Raw genomic sequence first — 26,722 nt, 5'->3', positions numbered from 1 at the left:
CCTGTAAAATACTACATGTAGGCAACATGGCCAAGTTGATGTCCCTAAAGAAATTTACATTTTTGCATTTCCTGACATTTTTTCGTCTTTTAATTGCTTAAACTTTGACAAAATATTTTGGGGTAGATCCTCAGCTGGTGTAAATGGTCTCATAGCTTGAACAAAGTCACTTGGGCTTAGGACATGTTGCTAGGTCATACTATAAAATCTAAAACCTACTCATTGGCTAATTTTTTTGATTTAATCAATTGCTGCTGTGTGGTTAGTCTCTTTCCAAAGCTGCCTGGGAATTACCATGTGCTGAATGCTTTTGATATATAGGAGTGTTTGTTTCAGGAGTGCTTAATTCTTTTTTGAACTGGATTATCATGTTAGTCCTTGACATGGTCTAAATTTGTAGCCTAAACCTTGCTGGCATAAACTGGCCTCAATCCTTATTTTCATTTTATTATTTTTGTGTCTCATGCTATCAAATGCTAGTATGCCCAAATGACTCCATAATGTTTGCCTTGTCTAGCTGAGGTATTTTTAAGACACCTGCCACCATGGTATATTCTTACCTTATTTTTCACCCCAAACACTACCAAATAACCACATATGTAAAAGTTGCAATGTTTGTGTATTGTCCAATAATAATAATAATTAATAAAAAGCTTACTATGCATGTCCCTTATGCATAACCTCCTACTGGTCCATTAACAGTTGTTTTGCAATTGGTCTATACTTCAAATGTCATTTTTCTGGAGACCAGCCTGTACTATGGAAAGTGGCTGTACTAGTTTATTTCATTCACAGAAAAAGCACTGAGTTTGAAGTGGATTATATTAATTCATAGAAGACTGCACTAAATGTGTATCTAGCTGATGAATCCTTTCTATCCTTTTTTGTCTCTTTACATATGGGACCAAGAATATCTCCATATACTTTTCTAGGGCAACTTTAATAGTCTTCCAAATTTCCTATTTATTTCATTACATTTTTGAACTACAGTAGAACCTCAGAGATATGAACACCAGAGTTACAAGCTGACCAGTCAACCACACACCTCATTTGGAACCAGAAGTTCTGGTTATAAAATACAATACAGTACTGTGTTAAACATAAACTACTAAAAAATATTAAGGGAAAGTTTTTTAAAAAAGATTTGACAAAGTAAGGAAACTGTTCCTGTTCTTGTTTCATTTAAATTAAGATGGTTAAAAGCAGCATTTTTCTTCTGCATAGTAAAGTTTCAAAGCTGTTTTAGTCAATGTTCAGTTGTAAACTTTGAAAGAACAACCATAACGTTTTGTTCGGAGTTACGAACGTTTCAGAGTTACAAACCACCGCCATTCCTGAGGTGTTCCTAACTCTGAGGTTCTACTATATTTAAGTCTGTCTCTAAATGTATCTTTGTACATTTGTTCCATCGTTTTCAAGCCCATGCACAGCTCCACAACTGCCCACACCTGCTCCTCTGCCTGCTTCCTATAGCTCTTCCAAGCTATGCGGCTAGTCACTCACAATATGAACAAATAAATAGCTGACATGATGTCTCCTCTTGCCGTGAGAGCCCAACAGCCTCATTGTCGGATCAAGCTTATTGCCTGGTCCACCACTGAGTATAAAACTGTAAACAGCTGTGGATCGTTGTAGTCATTAACGGACTCCTCTTGAGTGGTGCATAAGCCTGCATTCACCAAGGGAATGGTCTTGGCAAAATGCCTAATGGTGATTCTTGCAAGTTTTAGAATGGGGGATCTGAAAATGGGCCAGCAACCCTGTTAAGCTGAATTCCATTATTTATTTTCCTCCTAATGCCCTGTATTTCCTGGTCCAGCGCACACTGCTGGAAAACTGAGGAATCAGGCTGTATACATCAAATACTGAAACCCACATTAAAACCATACAAATGGTAGCTAGTGTACATTAGCTCCTGCAAAGGTCCTCCTGCCCCAACTGCTATGCCCAGGTGAAGTCTCATTGAAGGTAATGGGATTCCATGTGGGCATAAGAGTCTGGATGGGTGGATCTCTTTGCAGCATAAGAACAATACTTTTTATATTTTAACCACAATAGCCATTTTTTACCTTATTGACACCAGCATAAATCTAGAGCAAATCCATTAGAGTAATTCTGGTGTCAGTCAGGTTTGAATCTGACCCTATGTTCTTAAAATAATCACATCTACCTCAGTTTAAATTTACCATGGGGTGATCAGAAAGGTTGGAGATGGAAATGTAGTTTTTCCTTATAAAATGGAGGTGGTGGGGGGAAATCTTACATGACTTTTTTTTTTCTATTCTAGTCTTCTGTAAAAGTCCTTTCAGCAGGGGTCAGTATATTAGTGCCTATGTATGATCATGTAGTAGCTTAATTACTGACTTATGAATCAATTGCTGCCAGTATTGGGTAGCTGCTTTTAATATTTTACTCGTTCCCCTCCCAACACGTCCTGACATCTGTCTTTATTCTCATACTTAAAAAGCTGCAAATTGCCTTAGCAAGACCCACTGAAACTGGAGGACGATTACTATGCACATTGTGGTTGTGATGCAACTGTTTTTGTGCAATTTAGATAGCATGCTGAGAGGAGAGCAAGGATGGTGCAGTAGCTAGGGCATGAGGCTGGGACTTGGGAAACCTAGATTGATTCCCTGTTCCACCATACGCTTCCTGTGTGACCTTGGACAAGTAAATTAGTCTCTCTCCCTCAGTTTCCCTGTTCTCTTTGTTGGGGATAAAAGCACTTCTCTACCTCTCAGGCTAAATACAGTAAAGATTTTCTGGTGCTCTGACACCTCTGTGATGTGGTATACGAACCCCACACTAGAACAGAGGAGGTTAAGGGCAATTATGGGACCATGTAGGGGTCTAAACCTTGGGTTTTCCCTAGTAACAACTTGCAGATGGTTGTGCAGGTGTGTCTCCAAACCAGATTCCTGTGAACAAGTGGTAGCAACACAGAATGCCCGTTTCCTCTCCCAGCTGCTAAGGAAGAAGGAGGTGAGGGCCACTGAAGGTTGTCCCGGATCTGTGCAGTGTCCCTGCTGCATGATGCAATTTCCAAAGATAACAGAAGGAGGGTAGATAGTGCAGGAGGTTAACAAGCCACTAATCTTTTTTCATCCCTTGACATCCATATGAAGACTATACTGACTATGTGGGTTGTCCCCTGGGGGAGGTCTGTCAAAGAGCCCATTGGAAGGGGTAGGATTGTATGGAGACAGAAGGCCTTCAGGCTAAACTAAGTTTAGATAAAAGCATTCAATCCTGAACCTTTAGAAATCTCTCATCATGAGATTTATAGAAATTCTTGCAGTAGAGAACTTTGTTTACTTCATACTCTTTAAATCTAGCTCTGCTATTTTAGTGTTGGGTTTTTCTTTATTTTATTTTTTTCTTTGTAATATACTAGAAGTATATTAAGAAATGATTTCAAGGGGAAAAGGAGATTATTATTCCAATTTGGGATTCAAGGTATTTTAAAATGTGTGATCTGTATTTCAGTGGTGATGAGGCTCATGGGGGCATACATATACAACTGTAGAGAGATATATCTGAAATCCATTGAAGTAACTGGTTTTGTGAATCTTAAATTGGAACAATAATCTCCTTTTCCTGTTCCTGGGGGGAATGCTTGGCCTGGCAGGAGGAACTCAGGATCTTATAAACTTGCACCCCATGACTCCTTCAATGGTAACAGAATCATAGCACAGAGGACAATACAATGCAGACTTTTGTTCTCATGTTTTTGTCTTTCCTGTTAAATTGACTAAGGCAAAGAAACATACTGCAGAAAATGAGTTTAGAAAATAAATGCTGATGTTCACTGTTCTGTGGGATGATGAATGCCTCCTGGCAGAGCACCTTAATCTGCCTGTGACTTCAATGGCAGCCAAGCAAGCCCACCATCTTGCTGGACTGGGCACTTTGTGTTTAATTCTACTCCCAGTGAAGTCAGTGGTGAAATGTTCATTGGCATCAATGACCAGTATCTCAGGGGGCATAGCTATTGTTGTACTGCATACAGAACTGAACGGTGTTGGTCCTGATTTGAGCAGGGGGTTGGACTAGATGACCTCCTGAGGTCTCTTCCAACCCTAATATTCTATGATTCTATTATTCTAACATAGTAGTGTTATAGTAGCACTTATAAGTGTCTCTCCTATCCACAGGATCTCATAGGCTATGCTATGCCACACTGTAGATGTTAGAACAGTGTTTTGGACATTTGCCTTTCTTTCTGATGAACAACTAAAGCTTTAATGTTTGAAGGAGGGTTACTGGGTTGCTACTGTGCCTCTGTAGGACACAGCTGCTTGCACAGGAAAATAAAACAGTTTTCTCTGCACTTTTTTCTTGGGAGTATGCAAAAATCCCATGTGCATTTTTTTATGAATTGGACCCTTCTATTTTATAGCCACTACTAGTCATGCTTATTACAATGCCATATTATGGCCTTAGCCACTTTTTATGTCCCTGTAACATAGTACCCTAGAGAAAGATGCTTCACTAAGCAAGAACCAGTAAACTTGCTACAGAATCAGCGGAATACTTTTCACAAAAGTGCATAAACTTCTGTTCTTAAACATTGTCATCCTTCACCTTAACAAGCACAGCAAAAAGGTTCCACTGGTTTCTATGCCTTGTTAGGTCTATCATCTTTTTAATTAATAGTGTTTTTACGAAGCCGTCTGAACTGTGTCATTTCCATTATCAGGAAACCATTGCCATTAATGAATAATTTTCATTTCTGATCCTTGATATCATGCTAGTTGATCTCCTGTTTCCATGCCGCCGAATGATAGCATCGTTTTCTGCCCACGATCAAATTTAATTTGGACTCTGATTATATTATGCTGTTGCGACTGAAGTGTCAATTTTTGTCAGGCAATTAGGAGCTATAACCTGTGAAGTTAAGTTTGATAGGCATTGTAATTGGATTGTTACAGTAATAGCTTGGAACATTCCTTTTTTTCTTGCTTCTTTGATTCTTGATGCATACTTTAGTCATGAGAACAAAGGCATTTTGTTATTATGCAACCATAGGACATTCAAGACAACAAGATGTAGACAGAGTTTTTCCACTCGCCTCACGTGGACTTGATTTGGATTTAGGTTTGACCAGAAATCATGACAGGATTTTGAAAAGAATTCTGCTGGGGTCAAGGAAACCTGCAAAAGTCAAATATAGAATCAAAGCTTTTAGGATCATAATTTTTTGTGGTTCTTTAAATGAAAAGGTTACACAGAAAAAATAAATCAGAACTGGAAATGTGTCAAATTACTCTTTATGTCATTCTCACTTCTTCTTTTTAGCAATTTAGTGGCCTCCATGAGTTTGTGATCTCGGCAAGTACCAGGTACTGTAATTTTGGAACATGTTATGGCCCAAATTCTCTGATGGTGTATATGGGCACAGTTCCACTGAACTCTCACCAGCAGAGAATTTGGCCCTATGGAAAATAATCACAGCATGATAGCTAGTATGTAATGGAGAACACATTTATTTTTATTGGATCCTTGTTGTCAGTTCACTCTCCAATGTCAGATTGGAAGTATCTGGTTGTATATTTTTTTTCTTCTTTGCCGACACAGTAGTTCACAGATTGGCTGCTTGTCAAAAGAGAATTGTTCTCAATGTCTTTGGCATGTGCTCAGCCCTTCCCCAGGCTCCTCTTCTGATCATCTCTGATCAGAGGCACAATGAAGAGACATTTTAAAAAGGACAATGGAAAGGGGCTACCATATCCAGCACTCATCTGATTAGGAATATGTTATAGACACTGCCATGGGACAAGTAAAAGGAGGAGGAAAACAAAGGAACTGAGGGAGCAAGGCTGCTGTAATATCTAAGAAATAATGTACACACACCAGGGTGTGGTTATAGAAAATGGAAAATTCAAACCAGAGTTGCAAGGTGAGTGGCTAAGCGAAGTTAAAGCTTTAAAATGAATGAAAGGAAAATTTGAAAAGGGTCAAATATGTCTGTATGGTTTAAGTAACTCCCACAGAGACTAGAGTTCTTAATGGAATTAGCTGAACATCCGAGGATGCCTTCCTCCCACCCCTTCAGACTTCCAATCACCTTCTCTGAAACAGCACTAGTACCTTCCACCTGCTATTGTTTCATTGGGGAGTAGCCTTCTGTGATCTGGTGGACTCATGTTCCAAACAGGCATCTCATGGTGTGGCCTGGTAGACCTGCCCCTCTCTGCTTCAGGGAGTAGAGTCTTCAGGGACAGCCATTTCTGTCCATCTTCTTCTCTATCATCTTCAGTGGGCTTGCTGAGCTTGCTTGCTCTTGGAGATAACCTGGTGCATCTACTGCATCCTTTGGCAACTTTAGTTCTTGGTAGGCCTGTTCCCTCCCAAATCCACTCTGCTAATTTTCTTCTGAGGGTAACTGAATGATCCTCATCCCAATCCTGAAGCATTATGTCCCAGCAACTCCTCTGCTAGGTCCTGAAGCTTTATCTTTTGACAGTGTAAATTCACAATTAAGTTTATGCTCCCATAATGCATTGTGGGATTGCAACACTCCCAGTCTTGCTCCCTCACTTCCAGCACAGATCATGTGAGACTAACGGTTCTTGAGATGACCCATACCCAGGACTGCAGATCCAGATGAGAATGTGGTAATATCAGAAAACTCTGGATAGCCGTGCTTGGTAGATTCTGTGTCATATAACATCATTACTAGAGGCTGTGGGGAGGGAGTGCTTTCTTTGTGCTTTGAATTTCAGCTCAGACAGGGAAACTAGACTGGTCTGTTAGTCAACTTCACTGTTCTGTTTAAAATCCCTTCTTTTTTCTGTTTCTTTTGTTAAGTGTTAACAGAATGTTTAAGTTAGATAAAACAAAACATGAACATTTCCATTTGTATTAGACTTTCTTTAAAACCTTTACTTTCATGCACAAAGCCTAAATTTTGGGCCTAGGCTACTTGATGTCGTCCCCTTTAGTCTGGTGATGTCAAAAACGAACTCTGAGAACCTGGAAGGATGCATCAGAGCCATCAAAAAGGGAGTGGATTGCTGAAGTGACACAGGCAGCTGCATATGAAAAATAGAAAGTAAATATGGAATAGAAAGTAAGTTAAATGGATTTGAAGATGTCTGTAATCTATTCTTTAGCTTCATCAGAAAAGATGCCCTGATCTATGATAGGAGATGGTAGAGGGAAGTTGAGGGGTGAATGAAAGTTTTTGGCTCTGAAGATGAATAGCATTTTCTCTCTCTCCTTTTCTACCTCCTTACATTCTCTTTTGCTTTGCTTTTCTTTCTCCCTAAGAGACACAGAATGCGGTGGAATTATATCTGAAAAAGAAAGTAAAAGTCATGTAAATCATTATGTATGTATGTGCCATTTTCAGGAATATAGACTAAAACTCTAATGAAAAAGAGAAATGGACAGGTAGATTAGCAGGCATGAAGAAATTCAACCCCAGCGGATACATGCAACTTTCTGGAGTCTCACAGCAATAAGAATCATTATTAAATTTCTGTTTTTCAGTTTATCTGATACAGGCCAAGAAATTACCGTATGACTAATTATCTGTAGTTCATTATTTGTAATGTACTGTGGCAATAGTCAATGAGCTCTGTTTTCTGAAAACTGTTTCAATCTTTTGCTGTTAGTACTATAATGAAGCAGGTGCAGGTTATACTTGCATAAGAACTGAGAATCGTGTTAGCACCTATGCTGCACAGTAAAACTGCTGATACTTTGCATGCAAATTGTAAGCATCATCTGAGGATCAGCAGAGTTCATAGGTTCAGTATTCTCTCCCTTTCAGCCTCCTATGTCAACCATGTTTTAACCAGCTGGGGGCAGAATGACATTTTGGAAATTAAAGAGAAAAGAAGTAGAAATTACAAATCCACTAGTATTTCTGCATCTGCGCCTCACCATTAATAATATAACATGAAAAATTCTATCAGGTACAAATGATGTCTGATTATATTTTTGAAGTGTCAGTGCATGGGTAGGTTTACATTTGACATGGCATTTAAATACTTCAATATATTTTTGTATTTAAAATAAAAATCTTTGTCAGGATAAAACCTCGGTGAAATCTCTTTATTTTCTTACTGGTGTAAGAAACATTACCAATCTTTTTGACATGCTGATATATTAGAAGTTACATAACTCTTTATAATCTTTCCAAATATTTCATTCTATGAAGATATTTCATTGACAACTTCTGTTGTTTTTACTATACTTGTCCACCCCTTCACATTTAATACTCTGATTACACACCTACTTTATGTTGGATGCAATCTGATCATTCTAGTGAAATATTTTTTCTTTAACTCTTGAAGGGAATTTATCTCCGATGAAGGGGATTGAATGTTGTCACCCCTGGGATGATAAATCCAGTGTCCAAAAATACAAATAGCGTGGGTAGCAGCACACACTTCCCTCACAGTGTTCCTCATCTCTAACCTGGAAGAAACACAGTTAAGGGTGAAAGGGTTAATCAGTTCCCATCCCCAGTCAATCTAGTGAAACTGCAAACAGGCATGTCAGTTAGTTTTAGACATGGTGGTTGTTTGTGTGATGGGAAACACCCATTGCAAACTGGACCGGGATCAAAAAACTCCTTTCTCATAAGACACTAAACTGCTGCTGTTGTAATATCTACCTAGTAGGACTGGATTTAAACTGGCAATCTAGAGGTAAAAGGATCTGTATTCTGTAACCAAGCCCTGTGAGCCATCACTCCTAGAGATTATTTTACAAGTTGCATGCCCTGTCCATCACTATACCTCGCGGACCACTTTTCCCCATGTACATATGCCTTAATTATTGTTTATTAAGCACTGACAGTGTACTTGGTCCTGTACAAGGCATAAATAGAAGACAACCCCTACCCTGAAAAGCTTACACTTAAAGCTGAGCAAATAATGATCCACAAAACAAAAAAATCAGGAAAAAATCCAGGTTGATTCAAACTGAAACCATTAAAAATTTTTTCATTGAATTAAAAGACTTGAAAAAATTCTAATTTGAGTCAAAAACAATTTCAGGTCAATTTGAAACTTTTTAAAATTTCATTTCTACTTGACTGAAGTGTTTTGGTTGTCTCAAAATTATTTTTTTGTTATTTGTGAGGTTTTCATTTTGATTTGGCCATTCTCAGATGTTTGTCACCCTTTTTTGTATTTTTTTTTAAATTGGTCAAATTTGAATTTGAAAAGCCATTTCAAAATGAAATGTCAAAATAATATATTTTGAAATATTTGAATTGGTTTTTTATTTTTTTCTTGGTAGAAACTAGTTGTCAATTTGACCAGAATTTGCTGTTTATTTTGTAGCACCAAAAAAATGCATTCTAAGGTTAAAAAGCTGTTCATCAAAAAAATGTGTGTCTGGCCCTACACACAATGTAGAAGACAGACAGAAACACAGGACACACCAGTAGATCCAGCAATTGGCCAAAGGGCCAAAACAATTTATTAAGTAGATTATGTGAAAGTAAAGTTCAGAAAAGCACATAAGATGGAATAGTTTTATAGGTCATATTATGGAAAACAAATAATTTGCTCGCCAAACTGTCTGTCTGGCAATACATTCATGCTAGATAGCATGAAGGATTATTTCATAAACATTTTTTCACACATACTAGATCAGTTTCATTCCTGGTTGTGGTAAACTAAACGGATTTAAAAAAATTATGGGAGAATATTCACACTCAAGGTTGCAATGAATTGGAAAGATCTCAAAGTAAGAAAAACAAATATAAAATCACAACTGTATTAAAAGCCTAACTAGAAAAGCACATATATTGTTCCCAATTCTTTATTTACAGACCCTGATGTAAATTAAAGATGACCCTTGACCACAGCCTTCAAATCTGGATGTGAAACCTTTCCAGAGTGTGGGGTTTTGGTATATGGAGTTTTGCTTTAGACCTGTGAAGATAAGAATGTCCCACAAAGTTTGGATCCACATTCAAACTTTCCCCAAATTCAGGGACATTCAGATCCAGAATTTTGGTTTGGGCCCATCTTTAAAATGAAGCCATCAAACACCCTTAAACCATAAGCTGAGAAATGTAGTATGGAATATAATATTTTGAGGGAAGCCGGGGGGCGGGAGGGCTGGATATCTCAAGGGATTTGTACTGCTATATAGAGAGTATAGCGCATCAGTTTGAAACCAACCTATGTCAAAAATGACTCAAAGTTGTTAATGTTTGATTTCTGTTTAGTGGCCTAAGAGAAATAAGGTGGCATTTTCAGTCTGATTCCTAGCGGATAAGTGGCCGCATCACAATTGGCAGCCTCAGATCAAAGACAGAATGGACATGGAAATGGAACTATCTTTTGAGGTTATCTTTTCAGTCAGGGTAAAAGTATATTGGCTTGCAAGGTGAGGAAGGATTATCCTGCCAATGCATCCATGCAATGGATGAACTGAGGACTTGTTTCCTAGGGTAAGATTTTCCAAACTTGCTCTCAGCATTGGCCTAACTCTACTCCCAGATTTCACTGTGAGTGGAGTTAGATCACTAGTGAGAACTTCTGAAAATCCCATCCCTAATGTTTCCAGCTGACAAGACACTGTGCTGGCTGAGAACTGAACCCAGATCAAGTGCTTGGAAGGCAGCCATGCTAGCTACTACATCAACAATGCTGACCCCCCCACCTAGGGTTTCCAATCTGCCATGATCATGGCATTCACTTATATAAAAGGGGGGGAGGCGCAAAGCAAGCTATTCTACCTGAAAAGGACAGTGGTTATAAATAATCAGAGAAACAGCAATACAGGGAAGACATTTCTCTTATAGCTGTGATCAGGGCCGGCTCCAGACCCCAGCGCGCCAAGCGCGTGCTTGGGGTGGCGTGCCGCGAGAGGGCGGCAGGCGGCTCCGGTGGACCTCCCGCAGGCGTGCCTGCGGAGGGTCCGCTGGTCCCGTGGCTTTGGTGGAGCATCCGCAGGCGTGCCTGCAGGAGGTCCACCGGAGCTGCGGGACCAGCGAACGCCAGAGCGCCCCCCGCGGCATGCCGCCCTGCTTGGGGCGGCGCAATTCCTAGAGCCGCCCCTGGCTGTGATCTGTTGCTTCCTAAAGGCTTGAGTGTGGAGATATTGCAAGCCCTAAGCAAGGGGAAGTGTTTAGCTGGACTACCCAAAGAGAAGACATGGGACTGAATTAGGACTCAAAATTTGGCCTGAAAATTGCCAGTTTACTGTGCAGGTATAAGAAAATTACTCAGAATTATCCAAATGGTCCTTGAGTAGAGTAAACTTTTTTTTTTCCTGGCCAAACAAAAAACAAAACAAAAACAAACAAACAAAAAAACCCAAGAGGAAATAAAGTTAGTTTTAGCTTGACCAGAAACAAAAAGCACTTTTTTTTTTGCAAACTGTAAAAATAAAAATAAAATTGTTTAGTTTGACTTTTTAAACCTATTTTAAAAATAAAATTGAAACTAAAAAGTTGTTTCAAATTGAAAAATTTATTTAGAAAATGGCAGAATAAAACACTGAAATAATTTTGGAATTCTTTTTTACTGGACTGACTAGGCGAATTCAGCACAAATTTGCAAAATGTTTTGGTCTGCCTAAATCTGCTTTGTTTTATTGAAAAAAAGTTTTTGTCTGAAAAATTTTGCCCAGCTTTATTCTTGAGTCCAGCCATTAAAAAATACCCTGACTTGCAATGATGAGTTTTGCCTAATCTTTCTTTGTTTCCCTCTAGATCAAAAATGGCTTGTTACTACCCCTTCAAACTTTTCACAGTTAAATCACACTGAATTCTCATAATCTGGCAATTTCTGATGGGAATTCTTAGCCCAGTCCTGCTCTCATTGATATTAATTGACTTTTTTTGCCATTAAATCTTTGCAGGAGCAGGGTTGGACACTCCATGTGTGTATGTTTGCACATGTGCCCTTTACTGGATGGTTACATGTTCTAAAGAATTTAAGGCTTATTCCATAGACAGCTGCTTACAGAGATATTTCAGCTTGAGTGGTAGAAGCTTGTGTTTGGATCTATCTATCTATGACAATTATATGGCCCTCAATGCTATAGCGTCTGAACACCTCACAATCTTTTGTAAATATAGGAACTGTAGACCCAGGATTCTGGCGTAGCTCTATACCTGTGTGTAGTTTATTTGAAGAGGTGACAACTTGTTCACAATTAAGCATGCAGCCACAGCCTCATTATAAGGCTGATTTTGACCTCCCCCACCTTTGAAGTTCAAAAAAAGAAAACTAAAAACCCTCCCGGCATCACGTTTTAGAGTTAAGACTTATTGACAATGGTAACGCTTTCTGAAAACTGTGGTTAAATTGTGTCAGTACTTTTTCAGATTAAAAGACTTAAAATAGCTTCTTTTTGCAAAATATGCAATGTCTATTGTTCCTTTGTGTCCTTCTCTCTGCCCAAGGAAATCACATAATACCACAGAATCTGAAACATAAGCAGATTTTTGTACTGACTGTGCAAGAGGCAGTTTTTCAGGGCAGGAATAATAAAATGTTTAAGAAATGCCATTATTTGAAAACTAGACTGAATTCTTTGTCAGTGAATTCAACAGGGAAAATATCAGGGAGACAAAAGGGCTTGTCTACATCGTGTGGCAATGTGCATTATGGGGTGTGACTCCTAAAGTGCACTAACATGTGGCTCATTAATTGACATAGTACTATTTCAGAGAGCACTAGGGAACTTTTAGTGTGCACCAGCAGGGCCTACATGGACCAATTAATGTGCAACACGTCAGTGCTCTTTAAAAATCACAACCCCATAGTGCACATTACCCCACCTTGTACACAGGCCCAAAATATTTTTGTCATCCAACTTTGAACTGCACCAGGCTGCTTTTCAAAAGTGGGAGGAAATTACAACATCTGGGAAAATGATTTTATCTTTCCACATTCCTGGCTCCATTTTCCAGATGAGGTACCAAGGAACAGAGGCTAAGACCCAGATCCCCAAAGATATTTTGGTGCCTAACTCCCACTGATTTCAACTCATTTAACTCCCATTGAGAATCTGAGCCCAAGTGATCTGCCAAATGTGATGTAGAAACCTTGTAGCAGAGCTGGGAAGAGAATCCTGCCCTTTGCATCCCTCTGTCCTTAAATCTACTGTTGGTTGTTGCTGAGAATCAGAGCTGGAGTGTTTATTATGTGGGCTGTGTAAGCTTTCTGATATCCTTAACTACTCATTTTCTTGCTTTTCGGTGCTCGGGTTTTGTAAGTGATGTGGTTGTTAGGTACCTTTCTTAACTCTAAGAAAACAATGTCCAAAGATGACTGTGAGGAGTTACAAAGGGCTCTCACAAAGCTGGATGACTGGGCATCAAAATGGCAGATGAAATTCAAAATTGATAAATGAAAAGTAATGCACATTGGGAAACCTAATCTTAACTTTACATACAGAATGATGGTGTCTAAATTTAGCTGTTATCACCCAAGAAAGATATCTTGGTGTCATCATGGATAGTTCTCCGAAAACATCCACTCAATGTGCAGTGGCAGCCAAAAAAGCTAACAGAATGCTAGGAATCATTAGGAAAGGGATAGATAAGACAGAAAATATCTTAATGCCACTATGTAAATTCATGGTACACTCACCCCTTTAATACCGTGTGCTGTGTTGGTTGCCTCGTCTGAAAAAAGACATATTAGAATTGGAAGAGGTACAGAAAAGGGCAACAAAAATGATTAAGGGCAGTGCTTAATTTGTAGTGAACGAAGTGCTGGGGATCAAGCAATTAGGTGCTGTGGCGCAAACAATTTTTTTACATTCATAACTGATGCAGCAAGTCCAAGCTTAGAGGTGCCAGGTCTCAACCCTGGCAAGCCCTGGCACATACTAAGCACTGATTAAAGGTTTGGAACAGCTTCCAAATATGAGGAGAGATTAAAAACACTGGGACTGTTCAGCTTAGAAAAGAGATGAGTAAGGGGGGGATATGATAGAGGTTTATAAAATCATGAATGGTTTGGAGAAAGTGAATAGGGAGGTGTTATTTACCCCTTTGCATAACACAAGAACCAGGGGTCACCCAATGAAATTAACAGGCAGCATGTTTAAAACAAACATAAGGAAGTACTTCTTCCCTTCCACACAGTCAACGTGTGGAACTCATTGCCGGGGGTTGTTGTGAAAGTCAAAAGTATAACTGATTTAAAAAAGAATTAGATACGTTCATGGATGACCAATTTAGTCAGGGATGCAACCCTATGGTCTGTGTGTGCCTAAACCTCTGGAAGCTGGGACTGGATGACAAGGAATGGATCACTTGATAATTGCCCTGTTCTGTTCATTCCTTCTGAATCATGTGATGATGGAATGCCCTGTTTTGCCAGCCTGCTTTGAATCTGTTGTGCTTTACTGATGGGAAAATTAAACCATTATGTGGAGTTAACTGGCATTTTTTTCCCTTCAGCCCTGGCACCTGCCCAGCCTAATCCCTTTGCACTGCATCAAGATGACATGGATTGACCTGTGCTAAGGATTTCTTCCAAAATTCTTTTCCTGTAGAGCAAAGCAATGAACGCAATGCGACTTCATTGAGACAAAGGCTAGGCAACATCTTTATCCTCTCAGATGTGGACCACTGCAAGCACTATAAAGGGAAGCCTTTGAAATACTATAGTGCAAAAGTAAGGACTAATTGATACAATTAGCACCAACAGCACAGTAATTGGATAACCTCTTCCTTGGATGACTGACGGTTAGTGGACTATATTGTTTAATGGTAAAATAGATTTCACACCATTATAAATACATACAGTAGCCCCTTGAAATTTCCTTTATTGAATTCCATGACAAAACTGCGTTCCAAATACTGTACAAATATCTGCTATGAAGCTCCCTTCCTCAGAGAAGTGGGATTGGCTGCTCTCTCTTTCAGCTAAAACACTCAACAGAAAGATTCCTCACTTCTTCCTCCCAATGAAGAATTCTGACTTTTGACTTACATGTGCAGTTTTCTGTAAAGATGGTGTCTGTGTGTTTCCTAGCTTGATTGTGACTCCTCAAGCATATCCTCTTGTCTAGGGCATAAGGTAGAGTAAAATAGTTTACGCATTGTGACAGACCCAGGCCAGTGGGGTGCAGGCGTCTGGTAGAGGGCAAATATACTGGTCACTGGATGCGTAGTTTTCTGTTCCCTGAGTGACCAGAGCAGGGGCTCCACTAGAGTAATCAGGAACCTGCTAGAACCAATTAAGGCAGACAGGCTGATTAGATCACCTGCAGCTAATCAAGGCAGGCTAATCAGGGCACCTGGGTTTAAAAAGGAGCTCACTCCACTCAGATGAGGAGGAGCCAGAGGAGAGGAAGTGTGTGTGAGGAGCTGGGAGCAAGAGGCACCAGGAGCTGAGAGTGAGAGGGTGTGCTGCTGGAGGACTAAGGAGTACAAGCGTTATCAGACACCAGGAGGAAGGTCCTGTGGTGAGGATAAAGAAGGTGTTTTGAGGAGACCATGGGGAAGTAGCCCAGGGAGTTGTAGCTGTCATGCAGCTGTTACAGGAGGCACTATAGACAGCTGCAATCCACAGGGCCCTGGGCTGGAACCTGGGGTAGAGGGCGGGCCCGGGTTCCCTCCAAACCTCCCAACTCCTGATCAGACACAGGAGGAGTTGATCCAGACTGTGAGGAAGATCACTGAGGTGAGCAAATCTGCCAAGAAGCGCAGGACCCACCAAGGTAGAGGAGGAACTTTGTCACAGCATGTACAAGCCACTAGTTAATAAGCATCTTTGTATTCACCTTTAGAGTCGCCGTCTTCCCCCCCAGCTGCCTTCCTTTTCTTAATAATATTTAGGGCAGACAGCATTGTTAATGGTCAGAACAGGGGACTAAGAGACAGGGCTCCTGGGTTTTGTATCCAGCTCCTCCAGTGAGTCTTTATTAGAGATGGTGGAAATTTTTTATTCAAAAGTTTTTTGATGAAAAATGCCTTTTACATATTAACAGTTGAAAATATTTGTTTTCTTCTAAAGATTTAATGTATTCATTGAAAAAACAAAAAGAAAAATGAGAACCCCAAAATGAAAATGTATTTCATTTTAGAGATTTTTTTTTAGGACTTTTTTTGTCAAAAACAATAAAAAACGCAAAGGATTTTTAAAAATAAAAATCAAAAAATAGTTATCTATTTTTTTCATACTTTCCTCTCATCCCCAATGTTTTTTTTTCAAACAGCTGTAGTCATTATGTGACTTGAAACAAGTTGTTTCAATTCTCTGTGCCTTGTTTTACCCATATGTGGATGGGAGAGAGGGAATACTCACCTACTTTCCAGAGTGTTGTGAGGCTTAATCAAACTGTTTGTAAGCACTTGCAGACTTCTTGATGGAAAGCACTAAGATATGGAATGTGTAATTATTATTAATGTATATTGCCCATTATTTTTATCTATGGTGGTTTTCCACTGCTTAAGAAAATTAGTCTAATCTAATGTATTGGCCAGATAGAACCACTGAAATTCCTTTGGTTGGAAGTTCAGTAATGGAGTCATGTTGAGTTTTATCTGCAGCAATCTTACTTTACAAGCTTCCCAGAAACATACAGCTTGAGCATTGCTTCTAATTGTTGGCTTCAGGCTAAAATTTTTGATCACTTTATTCCTGCTATTTTCAGTGAAATTCATTCAATGAAAAGACTGGATAATATTTTATACTGTTTAATGCTTTATTTTTGGGCACACGAGGGATGAATGTGACCTTTTGAATTTTAGCCTAACTTTGGTAACAGGGAGTATCCTCATTCTTATTTTTTATTCATATTAATACTGCATCTATCTCTTTTGCCCTGTAGAAAGATATTAATATTGTTCTATTAACCTCTTTCTAAGTACTAATGACCTTTCCCCTGAAAATGCAATTATTGGATGTTTTTTCACAGTAAATCTCATTTATTAGAAAGTTTTGCCTCATACACTTTGTTGGCTGCCATTTCAGTTAAAAATCATGCTTTTCATTATTTTTCAAATAAGTAACTTATTTTTAGTAAAAAAAAACCACACATGTAATGCATTGACTATTTTGAGGTTTGCTTGACACAGCTGTGCCATTGACTTCATAAAGCTAGAGGGCCACAATGATGACAAAGCTTTCTGCAGCCTGTCCCCGATCAATCACAGCTGGTCTGCTGCAGCTGGAGTAGTAAAGGCACTTTAGAGAGTAACCATCCAAAGCACTGTCTCAGAGCTGGGTCCCCTCTAGTGTCTGCTCCATGATGTCTGACTCCTTTGCCAGAGCTTCTGCTTATTCTCCATGTAGAAGTGGTGGTGATTGAGGTGCTGCTGGGCAGCTTTTTCCACTCCCCTTTTGACCTATTCAAGGGACAGAAAGAGGGCCTTTTGCTTGTGGGAATAAGGGCAGCAGCCCCTTTGAGAGGGAGAATGTTGTTCTTCAAGGTGGTGGTTATGGGGTGTAAAAAAGCTCTTTATAGACCCTTCTTCTCTTCCCACTAAGGGTAGAATAAGAAGATAATGCCCCTGTAGGTCTCTTCTCTGTCCTCACCATCAGCCCCTCAAAGGAGTTTTTCACTGGCCTCCTAAGGGGCTGGGGGGAGAGGATAGGCTATCTCCCCAGCTCTCCCCTTTGGCATGGTGATAACATTATGGTTAGAGGTGGCTTCCAATAGCTTGCGGAGGGAGAAAGAATGAATACTCTGGCAGCCTTTTTCCAGGCTATAACAGATTAGCAAAATTAAAATTAAAGAATTCTTTAAGAAGACATACTGCTGTATGAAATATTCTAACTATTGTCATCTGGTGTCTAGATGGGGTTTGATTCTATTGTATAGAAACATTTCAGGACACAGTATCCATAACTATGTGTACGAGCAAGGTAGGTCAGAGAGGAAGAATGATCTTGTGTTTATAGCGCTAGAGTGGGACTTGGAAGTTTTTGGTTCAACTTTCAATTCTGCTACAGACCTTGGAAAATGTACCCAAGCTTTCTAAGTCTTAGTTCCCCATCTTCACAGTGCAGATAACACTTCTTTTTGTCACCCTTTGTCTGTCTTTTCTCTTTGGATTATAAACTCTTTTGAGCAGAGACTGTCTCATTATGCGTATAGATCAGGGGTTCTCAAACTTCATTGCACTGCGACCCCCTTCTGACAACTAAAATTACTTTGCGACCCCAGGAGGGGGGACCGAAGCCTGAGCCCGCCCAAGCCCCACTGCCCCGGGTAGAGGGGCCAAAGCCCAAGCCCCACCACTCTGGGCGGGCAAAGCTGAAGCTCAAGGACTTCAGCCCCAGGTAGGAGGACTGCAACCTGAGCCCTGCCACCCATGGCTGGAGCCCTCGGGTTTTGGCTAAAGTCCTGGGCAGTGGGTTCAGACTTCCACTCCGGACCTCAGCAAGTCTAAGCCAGCCCTGGTGACCCCATTCGGGATCCTGATGCACAGTTTGAGAACCGCTGGTATAGATTGTACTTGGTGCAATAGGCTCGCAATATGTTACTTTAGTAGATGGAAGAAATGACAACACATATATAGCTACAATTTCAGCAAAAAGAATAAACTGCATGCAGTTATTTGCCTAAATTCAACCAGTACAATCCTGGGAGAGGGCCACCTAGGTAGAAAGTTCAACTAATAGCGGAAAAGGCAGTGCTGCTTTGGACCAAGGAAGTTATAAGGCCCTGGGCAGGCTGGCTGGGGATGCTCTGATTCTGTGCATCATCTCAATCCCAGCTCTTATGAAGTCTGTCGTGCAAACAAAAGCAGTTCCTCCTTTGTAGGGGCCATGGGTGAGGGGAAGGGAGATGGAAAGGAATGGGAGTAATTTTCACTTCCCAGAACCAGTTTAATCAATCTGGACCTTTATGAAACAAATACCACAAGGCTGAGATTTTCAAAGCCACCTACGGGATTTGGGCATCCAATTTGTGTTAAAATATGAGTGTCTAAATCCCCTAGGCAGCTTTGAAAATGTCAGCCCAAATGGTCTGACTGAACTGAGGGCACCTGTAACAGCTATAGGGAATAATGGTTTTCCCCTCAATCCAACTAACTACACTACTTGCAACAGCAACACAAACATTTGGACAGTAACATTTTACTCTCTGAAACTTTGTTTGCTACCACATAGGACTTGTTTTGTTTTTTTGTTTAAAAGTTCAAGCATTTTTTTAAACTTTGTTTTTCCAGCAGATATTTGGACTGTACTTTTCAGAAAACCGCGTCTTCTGTACATTTCCTGGCTCTGACTCATCAAAACGAGCTGTGTTAGTCACATAAAATTATGTATTTCATAGAATAAAACAGGAAAAGCACTTCACCGAGTCATCGGCATAGAGAGTGTGACTGCTAAGCCACTTACCTGACTCTATAGGGAGAGGCAAGCACACAAAATGACCCAGCTCACATGTGTGAACTAGTGACAGGAAATCGTTTTTAATCAGGTGAATATGATTCTGTTAATATTTGTTACAAATGTTTTTTTTAAATAGTTCAAAATCTTTAGAGTAGAATTATCCATCAGGTGTTCCATTGTCCTTTTTTCTTAGCTTAGATAGATTTAGCAAGAAATCTAGATTTGATTAAATAATCTAATCAAGCTTTTTATAACATGGTCTCGGAGTGCCTGGTTATTCTGTACTCTAAAGCTAGTTGACTTTTTAAAAAACAAAAATTGCAAAACCTTGATAAAATTTTTCATCAACATTTAGAATGTTGAGGGGGGAAATAAACAGGGGGAAATGTTGCAAAAATTTTCACACAGAATGGTTTCCATTTTTTCCACCAGCCCTACTCTCCACTTGTTAAAAGCTCATAACTTGGAGATTTCAAAGTGAATGGTCTTCCAGGTTGATGACCCACTGATGAGGTTGTGGAGATTTTTTTATTACAAAGGAAGTAAATATACTTCACCAACTTCTATGAGTTTCCTTAGCAAAGTCATGGAACATCAAGTGACGTTTCCAGCCGATTCCAACCTCTATTTTAACTTCTTTTTTGTGTAATCAAATAGAATTTTTTTTTAACCATGAGCTGAGTGTACATACTTTTAAAATAGCATTGATGAGGCAGAAAGGTACAACAGCAAACAAACACTGTAGCAATCTGGACTCAGAAATATAGAAATATGACTTGTCATTCAAAATAGCCACACTTGCCACATGAGTTATTAACGGAGTCAGATGATGAGTCCTCAGTTAATTATATTTGTACCACTAACTACTTTTTAGCCATGATTGATTTAGTAGTGCTTTTTTTCTCTTTTACTGTTGCTTAGGCTTGAAGCATCATCTTTATAATACATCACACCTACTTACACTGGCATATTGTTTTTGTTGCATAACACCATCTATTAATATAACCTGGCATGATGTATCATCCCATTCATTATCTAGCTCATATTTCTAAATTTTATTTCTGACAGAGATTTGCCAAACTATTTTGTTAGAGTTCAAATGCAGGAGAATATATTGGGGTTTTTTTGTTTTTTTTTTACTGTAGACCTATATTCGTAGGAAAGAACCTACTTTCCACTCTTTTGGGGGTTGGTGCTAAAAAATATAGGGTGTGTCTACACTGCAATTAAATACCCATGGATGGCCCATGTCAGCTGACTCAGCCCGAGCCCTGCAAGACTAAGGGGCTGTTTAATTGTGTAGATGTACAGGTTCAGGCTGAAGTCTGAAGTCTAGGACCCTCCCACCTTGCTGGGTCCTAGAGCCTGGGCTTCAGCCTCAGCCCAAACATCTACACTTCAATTAATCCGCCCCTTAGCCCAAGCCCTGCAAGCCTGAGTCAGCTATGGGTTTTTAACTGCAGTGTAGACATACCCATAGGCATAATTACCTTTCATCCTAATTCCGATAAACAGAAACAGATACTGGAGGGGTAAGGATGGACATTCTTTTAGCCATGTAGCAGATGGATTGCTGCTGCTGCTGCATCTGCAAATCCAGCTTTGCTATTTAAAGAGCTGTTGTTTTACTCTTTGCCACTGTACAATGTCAAAATAACCTAGGAACAGGCCAATCTATCTTCAGATAGAGGCTGGAGGTTAGAACTGCTGATACAGAAGGTCACTGAGCGCTTTACTCTCTTGCAGGCTGGGATTAGGTGCCCAAGTCCCAGTTTTGGCTCCACTGCAATCCCCAAAGCTCTCACCAAACCCTGCAGGAACCTGAATTTCTTCCTCTGGGCATGCACACACAGATTTTATGGACTGCAGTGTTGTTACTCAGATTTTTCTAGACACCCCCCGCAAACTGAGTCTCCCAAAACTCTAGTCACTTTTGAAAACCTGGATTATGGTGTTCTCTCTGATTTTCTGTTGCCAAATCTCATTTAAAAAAAAAGTTAAAATTGCATCAAATATTTCCCTGTTTCCACTCTTTCATGTAGGCAACTGTTGTAGTTGCCACAGAGATGTTTTATTTCGTCACCAGTTTGAGGGCAGATGGTTCACACAGAAATACATGAGACTTCCTGATTGTTATAGATTATTGAATAAGCATATACAAAGAATTATTTGATTATTGAGTTAAACATATATTTCTTTTCAACAGAAAGATTTTGCCTTAGATCCTTTATATTGTACATGCAGGCAGACTTCCTGCTCTTGGACGCAAAAGGCTAAATTCAGCCATGGTATAAATGGATACAATGCTATTGATTTCCCTGCACTTGCTCCCACTTATACCAGGACTGTATCCAGAGTGTTTCTCTGGAGGATCCAAGGACGGTGAATCATAGCAGCAGATAGAAAACGTCACCCTGAGAGACAAAACATGGCCAACTGAAACAGAGACTCCACCACAGACTCAGAAGCAACTCCTACACATCTAACAGAAGCAGAGAGAGAACTGAAGCCAGAGGCTCTTCCAGTGAACCTGATCCTGAATCTCTTCTCCCTTTTCAGCACTAAACTGCATTGTCTTAATCTGGGACTATGATTTATCTGGGAAATTCCTAGTGGGTGGCAGAGGTGGGAAAGGGGGCTACTTAAAGCTCCCCAGAGCTGCAGGCTGAGGTAAATAGCGTGTCATAACACATTTATCAAATGATAACAAAAACCATACAAATATATACAAGAGGGAGGAGGGAACCCATTCCCCACTGGGAAGTTACTGAACATTTTGACCAGTTTAAAAAAGTGTGTGTGTCTGTTTGCGGTGGCAGGGGGTGGGAGGATTTCACTGGCTTCACCTCTGCAATAAATCATTAGTCTGGGAAGCCTGAGCAGACAACTGAAATGGATGATCCCATTATGGATCAAGGTGGTGGTATTCCTGTCCTGGGGAGTTTGAGAGAGACCACCCAAGCACTGTGGGACAGGGATGAGACTGTCAGTTCTGCCTGTGGAGCTTTGAAAGGATCAATCTGCAGCCTCTGACGTGGTGGGAAGGGGAATAAAATAATTAATGGTGCTTCTCGAATAGCGGGCATGACATTAGTCATTTGTTTGAACAAATCCCTCCATCAGTCTCATTTGGATTCTGGTATTTTTCCTTCCCCTTGCATGGATTGTCAATGTTGATAAAGAAGGAATGCAAAGTGAGGTAAAATATCTTTTGGAGGTATGCAACAGTTACGCATATATTGGAAATATGTTGACACAACAAATTCCAAGAGGATAAAATATAAATGCTATATCATTTAAATGTTATAAGTACATGCCACTCTGTTTACAATGTAAGGGCCAGATTTGAAACCCTCACTGACAATGAGTAGTATCTTACTTCATAAGTAGCCTCATTGAAATCAGTGGGGACTACTCATGGAATAACATACTACTTAACATGAATATGGCTTTCAGAATCTGGCCTCATATTACAAGATAATACGGAGATACACAGGGCATCAGAGAGAATGGAATGGAATGGTGTTAATTATCTACCTAAATACATGTATGAGTCCAGATTCCAATAGGGGAGAGGGAGAGAATTTTGGATTCAGCTTCTTTACGATACTGGAGTGCAGTTGGGTGCATAACATACTGCAATAATTCCTGAAGCTTTGCCAGTCCACTTCTGTTGATACAGGGTATGAATTTGGGAGTACGTGGGAGTTCCTTCCATTAAACATTATAAAGAAAGCTGATCAGAATTTCTTATCAAAGTTTTTGTCATAAAAATGACCTTTTCTTAAATAAAACCAAACCTTCAGGAAAAAATTGTCAACACTATTGGCATGTCCCATCTTTTGTGAAATTTTCCATTATACGTTTAATCAAAATTGTTTTTTGAAATTTTTTGTTTACCAAAAGCTGAATTTCCTTGCAGAAAATTGGGATTTTCAGTAAATCAAATATGATTTTAAAATCAGTTTCAGTAAACATGTTGGTAAGAAATATCAAGGCAAATGTTGGAGGCACTGGAAAAGAGGCCCATTCTGAACCCTCTGAGACACTTGGAAATTTTTCATGAAATCATTTTCCCATTCTTTGATCACCACCTAATTGTAATAATGTTACAGCATTCTAGGCCAGATCCTGGGGCTCAGCTCTGTTGTGCCCAGTGGAGGTCAGTGGTAAAGGATTTGTGCAAAAGTGGCTGTAACTGGGAGCCACTGAATCAGTTGGTCTGTAATGCAAGATAGAGCATCTTCAGGACACAGGAAGTGGTGCTGATCATTCTGTAAGTGGTTATGGGGGAAAAGAGCCAATGTCCCTGAATGGTGCTAAAGGGACCTTGTGTTCCTAGAAATGGAGTCTTTTGGACAATGCATGAAAGTGAGATGCTAATAATTAAAGTTCTCATATCGCGTTCCTTAAGAATAGAGATGTTAAGGCCAATATTCTGGTCAAATTTCAGTTTGGGTACTTAATATTGCACCTAAATCTCCCCTGAAGTTTAAATTAGATGCAGTATTCTTCATTTATTGCCTTAAACTATAGTGCAGTGTTGCTGTTCACATTGCTGAACGTGTGTGGTGTTTCACCTCAGAGAACGTTGCACTTTAATTGTGGGTGAAGAGATCCTTTTATGGAGTTTAAGGAGAAATTCTTATCCCTGATGCAGAGTTTGGATAACTGCGGATTATGGAGGGGTCCAAGGCTGAGACAGAATGGAAAGAATACTTCTCTTCCCAAGGGTTTAGGGGGTCCAAACAATCTGTCCACAATTAATACTATAAACTATCGGTTATAGTAGTAACTGTGACCTTTCCATGGGATTTGTAGCCAGTGGACCTGCCCCTGCTACAGCCCCAGCCTGACCAAACCAACTTGCTATGTTCCCAGCATGCTCCTGTGGACTGAGCTATATGTATCCTTGTTTGTGGCTGCTCCAGGGCCTGGCAAATCCATGCAGCCTACCCATGGCCTGTCCACAGCTGAGAGGGTTCTCCCTAATTTCATATAACTCTTGGAGTTGAATATCATCGTATCAATGGCTATAGTTGCTCAGATTCTGTAGTGATGAGCACTATAGAAATGGCAATAAATAAATGTCAGGTTATATTCTTGCTGAAGCTCATAAGGGAAATGTCTTGGGGATAATTTACAAGGAGGTGTATGGAACTGTACCAGCCCAGAATAGGGGAGGGGGACTCAATCAACCCTGCCCTGCAACCTGAGGTACTTTACAATGCCTAGCAATAGTAGCTCCCACCTGAGACGCTCATAAACAGCCTTCCAGCATGCAAGTTACATCCTGAGTGTCTTTGTGTAACTGCCAACTGCCAGCTGCACCCTAGCTCTCACCAGTTTTGGTTATATTTCAGGGTGACCCCAACATATCCCCAGTCCTGGATCTTCCCCTAGAAATGTATGTCCTGCCCAGCCCTTTCCTCAATAATACAAATATATTAACTCTGTTATTCCTTTAAGGGACTAATATGCCAGTTTATTATTTTAAATAGAGACCCCGCCACTCCAATTTAAACACACTGGATTAGATAAAACAGTAAAACAAGTGTATTAGCTATAAAGAGAGAGATTTTAAGTGAGTATAAGTAATGAGGCATAAAATTCAGAAATGTTTACAAGAAAAATAAAGATAAAACATTTACTAGTATTTACTTAAGAAACTCTCTTAGTTGCAAAACAAACTTTCTCACCAGATGGTCCAGCATATTACTGTCTTGTACAAACTCTCAGGTCAGGACCCCTCCCCCAGAGTAACAAGAAGGGTTTCAACAAGTATGTTAGCAACAAGAAGAAGGTCAGGGAAAGTGTGAGCCCCTTACTGAATGGGAGAGGCAATCTAGTGACAGAGGATGTGGAAAAAGCTAATGTACTCAATGCTTTTTTTGCCTCTGTCTTCACAAACAAGGTCAGCTCCCAGACTACTGCACTGGGCAGCACGGTATGGGGAGGAGGTGACCAGCCCTCTCTGGAGAAAAAAGTGGTTCAGGACTATTTAGAAAAGCTGAACAAGCACAAGTCCATGGGTCCAGATGCACTACATCTGAGGGTGCTAAAGGAGTTGGCTGATGTGATTGCAGAGCCATTGGCCATTATCTTTGAAAACTTATGGTGAGCGGGGGATGTCCCAGATGACTGGAAAAAGGCTAATTTAGTGCCCATCTTTAAAAAAGGGAAGGAGGAGGATCCGGGGAACTACAGGCCAGTCAGTCTCATCTCAGTCCCTGGAAAAATCATGAAGCAGGTCCTCAAGGAATCAATTTTGAAGCACTTCAAGGAGAGGAAAGTGATCAGGAACAGTCAGGATGGATTCACCAAGGGCAAGTCATGCCTGACTAACCTAATTTCCTTCTATGAGGAGATAACTGGCTCTGGGTATGAGGGGAAAGCAGTGGACATGTTATTCCTTGACTTTAGCAAAGCTTTTGATACAGTCTCCCACAGTATTCTTGCCAGCAAGTTAAAGATGCTTGGGCTGGATGAATGGACTATAAGGTGGATAGAAAGCTGGCTAGATCATCGAGCTCAACGGGTAGCGATCAATGGCTCCATGTCTAGTTGGCAGCCAGTGTCAATCGGAGTGTCCCGGGTAGGTCCTGAGGCCAGTTTTGTTCAATAACTTCATTAATGATCTGGAGGATGGTGTGGATTGCACCCTCAGCAAGTTTGCAGATGACACTAAACTGGGAGGAGTGGTAGATACGCTGGAGGGTAGGGATGGGATACAGCGGGACCTAGACAAATTAGAGGATTGGGCCAAAAAAAATCTGATGAGCTTCAAAAAGGACAGGTGCAGAGTCCTGCACTTAGGATGGAAGAATCACATGCACTGCTACAGACTAGGGACCGAGTGGCTAGGAAGCAGTTTTGCAGAAAAGGACCTAGGAGTTACAATGGATGAGAAGCTGGATATGAGTCAACTGTGTGCTCTTGTTGCCAAGAAGGCTAATGGCATTTTGGGCTGTATAAGTAGGAGCATTGCCAGCAGATCGAGGGACGTGATCTTTCCCCTCTATTCGGCATCAGTGAGGCCTCATCTGGAGTACTGTGTCCAGTTTTGGGCCCCATACTACAAGACAGATGTGGAAAGATTGGAAGGAGTCCATCGTAGGGCAACAAAATTGATTAGGGGGCTGGTGCACATAATTTATGAGGAGAGGCTGAGGGAACTAGGATTATTTAGCCTGCAGAAGAGACGAATGAGGGGGGATTTAATAACTGCTTTCATCTACCTGAAAAGGGGTTCCAAAGAGGATGGATCTAGACTGTTCTCAGTGGTAGCAGATGACAGAACAAGGAGTAATGGTCTCAAGTTGCAGTGGGGGAGGTCTAGGTTGGATATTGGAAAACACTATTTCATTAGGATGGTGGTGAAGTACTGGAATGTGTTTCCTAGGGAGGTGGTGGAATCTCCTTCCTTAGAGGTTTTT

At 40.3% G+C, this 26,722-nt stretch overlaps 1 long non-coding RNA gene across 2 annotated transcripts in view; it reads left to right on the top strand.

Moving 5' to 3' along the window:
* LOC120402972 overlaps nt 1-23,084 on the top strand; it is a 112,619-nt gene extending 89,535 nt beyond the window's left edge. For both annotated transcript variants that reach the window (XR_005597392.1, XR_005597393.1), the window contains exons 4-5: nt 14,396-14,683; nt 21,630-23,084. This is a non-coding gene — a long non-coding RNA (uncharacterized LOC120402972). The remainder of the gene's footprint in view (nt 1-14,395; nt 14,684-21,629) is intronic.
* Nucleotides 23,085-26,722: the final 3,638 nt, after the last annotated feature.

The sequence above is a fragment of the Mauremys reevesii genome, linkage group 4 (genome assembly GCF_016161935.1).
Source record: "Mauremys reevesii isolate NIE-2019 linkage group 4, ASM1616193v1, whole genome shotgun sequence".
NCBI lineage: Eukaryota > Metazoa > Chordata > Testudines > Geoemydidae > Mauremys > Mauremys reevesii.
The sequence above is the reverse complement of the archived record's forward strand: the minus strand, read 5'-3'. Positions and strand labels throughout refer to the sequence as shown.